We start from the raw sequence: 8,430 nt of genomic DNA, 5'->3' as shown, positions 1-8,430 counted from the left end.
TTTCTCAAAGGATTCACTTTTGTGCTTCATTAAGTAGACATAGCCATATCTACTCAAATCGTCCGTGAAAGTGATGAAATACCTATAGCCTTCTCGTGCGGTGATTGACATAGGACCACATACATCCGTGTGTATGAGCCCTAATAGGTCAGCAGCGCGCATTCCAACACCTTTGAAGGAAATACGAGTCATCTTACCGATGAGACATGATTCACACGTGCCAAATGATTGAAAATCAAAGGCCGAGATAGCTCCATGTTTGATGAGCTGTTTTACGCGTTTCTCATTAATGTGTCCCATACGGCAGTGCCATAGATACGTTTGATCTTTGTCACCAACCTTTAACTTTTTATTCATTACGTGTAATATTTCCGTGGTCTGATCTAAAACATAAATTCCGTTCATAGAGACTGCCTTGCCGTAAATCATATCGTGTAATGAGAAAATGCAAGCATTGTTTTCTATTACAAATGAAAAACCAAGTTTATCAAGCGCAGAAACTGAAATAATGTTTTTGGAAAGACTAGGAACATAATAGCAGTCATATAAAGACAACTCAAATCCGCTTGGAAGCTGGATCACATATGTCCCCTTGGAGATGGCAGCTACTCTTGCTCCATTCCCAACACGCAGGTCCACCTCACCCTTTACGAGGGGTTCGATGTTTCGGAGCCCCTGCACATGATTACACAGATGAGAACCACAACCAGTATCAAGTACCCAAGTTCCGTAACTTGCGTGGTTAATCTCAATCATATGAATAAAAGTAGAAGAGAGAGAAGACATACCAACAGGTTTAACACGACCTGCCTTTAAGTCCTCATGATAAACAGGACATGTGCGTCTCCAATGCCCAGTCTTGTGGCAATGGTGGCATTCCATGTTTTCACTCTTGCTCTTTGTCATGCCTGATGAGTTACTCGCCTCACCAGGACCACTCTTCCCTGAACCCGACTTCTTGAACTTCGCCTTACCTACTGTTAGGTTTGCCGGAGCTTTGCCCTTACCTTTCCCTTTGTTTGACACAACAAGAATATCCTGTTTCGAGCTCCCACTGAACTTCATGTCCTTCTCGGTGCGTACGAGGAGGAGTGCAATTCATGGGGAGTTTTCTTCAAATCATTCATATAGTAATTCGCTCTGAATTGCGAATAACCATCGTGGAGTGAATGAAGAATACGGTCGATAACAATGTTCTCACCGATGTTACGATTAAAGGTCTCCAGGTTTCTCGACATTCTCAATCATGCTGAGAATGTGTGGGCTAACCGGTTGGCCCTTCTAAAGTCTCGCATCAAAGAAGCGAGTGGTATGCTCATAGGTCACGATTCTCGGTGCTTTCGAGAATTCCTTAGTGAGCGTGGTGAAAATCTTGTTTGCACCTTGGGCTATGAAGCGTTTCTGCAAATTGGGTTCCATTGCAAAAATAAGTACGTTCTTTACCGCACCAGCTTCTAAAGCGAAATCGTTATACTCGTTGATTTCGTTAATTCCGGCCCGTGGGGCCTGGGTTTAACGGCATGGGCTCAAGCGGATATCCGAGCTTCCGTCGTGGCGGCGGCATTCCGTAATCTTTGCCTCCCGATCCCGCGAAGTTGGATCCGTCATTCTTGATCGAGTAGACGATTCATCCGACTCATGAAGATCCTAAGCCAGGACTCACGGTCCAATGTGGCACTTGGCATTGGGTTATCACTTGAACCAGCCATTTGTTGTTAAGCGATTTAAAATCGTGATCTACACTTTGAAAAAGAAAGAAAAACAAAACGAAATAAGCAACTCATCGAGGTGATTTAAGTCTATTTTAAAATTCATTTTAAACATGTAGACTCTTGCACTTGCATAATTGATCTCCCTCAAGAAAGATACAAGTGATCCCAAGACTCAATTTCTGTAAATTGATAAGCCAACTGTTTAGCTAATTCTTCCGGAAGAACTCTTGGTCGATAGATTTACGAAATCCTATCTATAGTCCACCATAGTCACAGGATCGTACGAGTGACCATGGTGTTGAGATAAAATAGGTCAATCGGTTCCAACTTACCCGACGTAGAAGGGGTCATAGTATGCCTACCGACGAAGAAGGGACTCATTGGAGTTTGACCTATAAAGACCGTTCTCAATTTTAGTTTATACGAGGAAGATCCCATCAACTTAATTGTAATTCATTTTAAGTGAACGAATAACTAGCGTCTGCGTGAATGAATCAATTTAGATGATGGCTTAGCATGATCGTGTGACATACGAATGTCAATGAAAACTAACTCGTGACCTCTATATGTGTCAGTTTTCATGCAATAATTAGGTGGTTTGGTTTTAGGCGGAATATGATGCAAATTATCGTTGCGAAAAATAAATAAAAGAATGCAATACGTAAATAAAAGGTCCTAGTGTGGCCTATCCTAGTAAAAGAACATAATACAACTTTGGAATCCACCGTTGGACCCGAAAAGCTTGTCTTGATGTTCCATCTTGATCCATGTAGCGGGAGTGAGCATCCGGTCTCCATCTTTGGTCTTCTCAAAAATTACAATTAAAATTACAAAATATAAACCTATTTACATTCTAATTAAAAACTGTAATTACAAGTGAAAAATCCAAAACGGAGATACAAGATCTCAAAATACAACCAAGACCGTGTTCCATCATTACGGTAACACGTTCTACTAAGGCCACACTAAGTTACAACTGATTGCAAAATTAAATACGTAATTAAAATGGCATTCACGGCATTCAACAAAACGATAAATAAAAATGCATCAACTAAAAACAAATTCATTCGTGACATAATTCCGTAATTATGTTAAATTTATCCAAACCACCTTTTAATGATTAAAATTCATGTGATAAAACCGCTTCTATCATTCAATTTTAATCTATTATAATCCGTTACTTTAAATATAATTTAAAATAACTTAATGGTACGTGTGTGAACCGTTTCACAATCATAGCGAGTGTACTATATCCGGATAAAGTACATATTGAAGCCAAAAGAAAATTTAAATCAAAAGAAACAAATTTTCAAAGCTGTTAAAGATGAAATCCCTCGATCCAGGGACACAAGTGCTCGATCGAGGGACAGGAGGGCTCGATCGACTGATCTGCAAGTCGATCGAGAGGTATGCCAATCAGGAGGTGCTCGATCGACTAATCATGAGGTCGATCGAGTACCTATATCAAGAAATCTGCTCGATCGAAATACGAGGACAACTCGATCGAAGCGGAGAGGGGTTTTGAAAATGGGTCGATCGAGTACAGCAAGGACTCGATCGAGCAAAAAGTTTTGAGATGAGTCGATCGAGTACAACAGGGACTCGATCGATCAAAAAAAAGATGAAACAACACTCGATCGAGTAGAAATACGCTCGATCGAATGCTAAAGAGGCTGTAACTTCAAAAACCCTCGTGAAAACATATTTTCGAGACAAAATCAATTGTAATTTTGATCAAAACCGCATCAAAACAATTTTAACAATTGACAAAAACTTGACATGTTGCTATAATCTCCGTATAAAATAACAACATGTAAAAACAACATGAAATTTGAAACAAAAACAGTAAAATTGTAAAACATGGCACGGTTTGGTTTTGAGACAAAACGAAACAAGAGCAACCGTGTAAACAAGACACGGTTCCCAAAGCAACCAAAAAAAAAATTCAGCAAATAAAAAAAATTTCTGCCGAGTTAAAAAAAATGGCTGCCGAGACAAAATTTTTTAACCAAAATACATCGTTTCAACGACGTTTTATGAAAAACACATGAAAAATTCACGTGGCCTCGCTCTGATACCACTTGTGGGTTAATATCCGTATACTACCCTTTAATTGCAGGACTATAACGTAAATTTAAACATGCAATTTATAGTCATAAAACGATAAACACAATGAAATGATTAATGTATAGAAATAACCTCGGGTCCTTTAAAATTGCGGCGTAAAGAACAGAAATCAAAGCAGATTTCCTCCTAATTGTTACACCCAAGACTTTGTCCGAGATATGCCCTTGTGCTAGAACAGTGTTCTCCGATTGCCTTGCAATATAGGGAGAACTGATGTGAGTTTTGTCGAGATGAGAGATCTCAGGTTTTTCAGAGGAGAATGCTCTTCAAAACCCTAGTTTTTCTGCAAAAAAAATTGTCTAGGTCAAAAGGAGAGGGAGTCTCTCCTTTTGTTTGGTTCGGCCGGACCGAGTGCATGCATGGGGAAGTGGGCTTCCACTTCCTCTTAATATTAGCTCGAGGTCCAGTTCACCAAATGCTAAAATGTATATGACGGGTTTATATTATAAACTGTTATCGGTTATCGGAAATTAAGGCATCAGCTAATAATACGGGTCAGCTGAATTATTAATACGTGTCCGACAAAACAGTATTGTATAATTATTTTTAATATACATTTAATTAAATATAAATCACGTATATTTAATTTTACGAATTAACTGGTTAATTCGCCTTAGCCCATGATATTTAATCCGTATTAAATATAATATCTCAACATCACATATTTGACTAATTACTAGTCAAATAACTCGGACTAACTGGTTAGTCAATCTTGGCATCTACATGACAGTATTTTCATACCGTCATATCTCTCGAACGTATCCTATAGGTGTGACTTTTAGGGACCAGTTGATCACCGCCATCTGTATGACAATAACGTCAAACTTATCTAGCAAGCCAACCGTTATTGATAAACGTGGATCAACTGATAATAATACCAAAAGTATGCCCTTTGATCCTTTTAGAGGTTTATAAGTCCTTGCACTAACTGTTAAGGACACCAACCCCAACACTTCTGACATCTCAGACTTTGACTGCCTGCAGGTTCAAAAGTTGACCCCCTGGAGGCCATCCTCAGAGTGGCAAAATAAAGCGATCTGCCGCGAGCCGTGACGTTGCTTCTGCCTCCATGGGGAGTGCCCCTACCGCTTCTTTCCAGTCTCCCTCTGCCCCTTCCAGCGCTGCTCGTCCTGAGCCCTTAGAAGTCAGGCTATTATTCCGTCATCCTCCTACTCCACCTGCTAGTCCTCATGCTGCCACCAGTGGTGGCATCATTGCCCACTTTCCATAGGGCTTTGGAAATATTGATAAGGTGCCATATTGGCCTGAAATCGACCAGATCCTCTTCCCCTCATTGGTGGAGGTCTTCTCAGAGTTCTCGCCATAGTAGATGGCAGAGAACGATGTACATAAAGCCTTCATGGTGAGTGTCCCTTCTCTGTTGCTTGCTCCGTACTTCTTCCTTTTTAATGACAAGTTTGCTGACTCATTCTTTTTGTGCTTGCAGGCCTTCCAGTCAGCCTTATATAATAGGAAAATTATCAATATCGCCCAGACTACTAGTAGGGCAACTAGTGCCTGGAATCAGGAGCTGATTGGAACTATTGCTGAGCTGGAGCACTAGCGTGCTGACCTGAGAGGACGGGTGGTGGAGCTAAAAGTCGAGCTTGCTGGAACCAAGAAGAAGCTGAAGGAGGGAGCTGAGCAGCTAGCGCGCACCCAGGAGGTCTATACCACATTTTCTGACTCTCTCAAGCGCTTTGAGGAGAGAATCAGCGAGTTGATCACCATGGCCACCAATATCGTTGCTTATGCTACCTGGCGGGGGAAGATTAGCGGGATGCGTGCTGCACTTGATGAGCCTCTAACCCTGCAAGCCATTGAGGAAGAAGAAAGATAGCTGCAGACCCTGTACCCGGTCCAGCCTGATCTGAGCATTCTGATGCCTGAGGTTGGAGAGGTGAATTCTCCTGCGCTGGCGGAGCAGGCAGCTGTTAGGGATGCTAGCTCATTTAAGGAGGCTGCTGCAGCTGAGGGAGCTCAAGAGGCCGCTGTTTCTGAGGGCGTGGAAGCTAGTTCTGTACCTGAAACGGGAAGTCAGCAGGAGGAGGCAGAGGAGGTGCCAGAGGTGGAGGTCATCAATGTGACCTAAAGCTAAAAGTTTTCTAGTTTCAAACTTTTTGGGTGGTGGTCAGACCCTGTGTGGACAGACTTGTAAGATTTTTAAACAATTTCCGTTTCTGTTTGCTCGCCGTGGTGGCGACTTGAACTTGGGGCCGTACTTTTAGGCCAATTTTGAAATGCCTCTTGCCCTAGTTTAGCAAGTTTAATTTTCGTTATATCTTGCGTATTCTGCTTCTTGCTGTTATGTTTAGCTTAGGAATCTGCCGTGTCAGCCTGCTGGCTGATTTAGGCAAGTCGTCTCAGCATGGGAAGGCTGATTTAGTCTTAGCTAGCTGCCGTGTCAGTCTGTTGACTGATTTAGGCGTATGCTGCATTGTAGGTGAGGTGGTCGTGTCAACCTTTGAGGTTGATTTAGACGAGTCGTGTTAGCCTAAAGAGGCTAATTTAGACTCAGCTAGCTGTCGTGTCAGTCTGATGACTGATTTAGGCGTATGTCGCAATTTGACTACTTAACCTTGTTCATGACGCAAGGTGTGTTCATCATGTTTAAAGTTAACAGGGGCGTAACATAGGCAAGTTTATCGTCATTCTAGGACCGATGGGACGTTGCAGGATTCTGGTAGCCCAGAGATCCCTGCGTTCCATATGTGTGTGCATGCATGTTGGGGCCCTGATTAATTGTGTTGATTGCGAGCTACGTCCAGGGGTGGTATCAGGGGTAGCTGGATAACCTTTCAGCTATCAGCCAGGCTCCCTTTCGTATGTTCCACAGTCCGCCTGGTGAGGGTGCTCTTAATGGAGAAATGTAGGTTAGGCATGTTGGAGTGCTGTGTACCATAGATATTAGAGTTTAGAGTGATGCATCTAGAAAAGCCTGAAAATAGAAAATCTTATCAGAGCGATGTGAAGTGCCTGAGCTATCTCATGGGGTGCCAGATTAATTGTGGTCCCAGGAAGCTTACATACCACACAACTCCAATAGTAGCTTTTAAAGTTTAAGGAAATAAAAGAAAAAAGAAAACGACATAAAATTGGTAGTATGCCTATTACGGTTTTTTTTTTGCTTTTCTTAATACACTACTCTATACATTAAACTCAAGTTATTATTAAAAGTAATACCTCTTCAGGTGAAGTATGTTCCATGAGCCTGACTTTTACATTTATAGGTGAATTTGCCCGCCTTTCGATTTTTGGTGTTTTGAAACACTTCACGGAGAACCAGGTCTTCTACCACCGGGAGCCTGACTTTTACATTCTTGTTGTAACTTCTGGCGACTGACTGCTTGTAGGAAGCCAGACGTATTTTTGCACTTGCTCGCAGCTCATCTACCGTGTCCAGGCTTCTGATCATCTCTGCATTGTTCAGTTCCCCTGTCATACATCCATACCTGTGGGTTGGAACTAGAACCTCTGATGGAATTACTGCCTCCACACCAAACACCAGGCTGGAGGGTGTTTGGCATGTTGTTATCTTTGGTGTCGTTCTATCTGACCATAACACTAGTGGCAACTCATCTGCCCACTTTCCTCCTAACTCCTATAACCTCCTTCTTAGACTATCCATGATTATTTTGTTGCTGGATTCAGCTTGTCCGTTGGACTTTGGAGTCCTAGGTGCTGATTTCTTTAGAGTGATGTTCCATCTGGCACAGTATCCCTTGGCATCGTTGGAGATGAATTGTGAGCCGTTGTCACATATGATTTCTGATGAGATACCAAACCTGCAGATGATATTTCGTTTAATAAAAGAGATGACCTGTTTGTCTTTTATTTCTGTGAATGCTTCAGCTTTTATGCACTTGGAGAAATAATCTGTCATCGCTAGCATCCATATTCTTTTTCCTGTGGCTCTAGGCAAAGGACCCACTATATCCATTCCCCATGTCATGAATGACCAAGGAGAAATGATGGGGTGAAGGGGCTCTGCTGGCTGATGGATCATTGGTGCTGAGCGCTGGCAGGCATCACACTTGTGGGCGTATTCAGCTGAATCTGCCCTCATTGTAGGATAGAAGTAGCCTTTTCTGAGGGCTTTGGTTGACATGCTTCTGCCCCCTGTATGGTTTCCGCATTCGCCATTATGGAGGGCATGCAACACAGTCTGTGCTTCTTGCTTATCCAGGCACCGTAAGTAAGGACCTGCCAATGATTTTCTGTAAAGCACATCATCAATTAATATGAATCTAGAAACTTTGATTTTGAAACCTCTTATCCCCTTCATGTCATCTGGCAGATTGTTGTGCCGTAGCAAATCTAAGTAAGGTGTCCGCCAATCCCAGTCATCTGCCTGGGTAGCTGGTTGATCAGGCGTCTGGTCAGCTGGCTGGTCATCCAGCTGAGCAGCCGACTGGTCTTCTGTAGTTGACTGAACTACCGGCTCATCTTGTTGGCCCTCCAATTCCCGTCTGTCCATCTCTTCTAATTTCTGGATGGAAGGTGCCAACATGTGCCCAATGGGGATGCTGGATAGTTCTGTCGGCTTGAAGGTTGCCCCCAGGGTTGCTAGGGCATCTGCCTCCACATTTTG

The sequence above is a fragment of the Silene latifolia genome, chromosome Y (genome assembly GCF_048544455.1).
Source record: "Silene latifolia isolate original U9 population chromosome Y, ASM4854445v1, whole genome shotgun sequence".
Classification (NCBI taxonomy): domain Eukaryota; kingdom Viridiplantae; phylum Streptophyta; class Magnoliopsida; order Caryophyllales; family Caryophyllaceae; genus Silene; species Silene latifolia.
Note: the sequence above shows the minus strand (reverse complement) of the source record.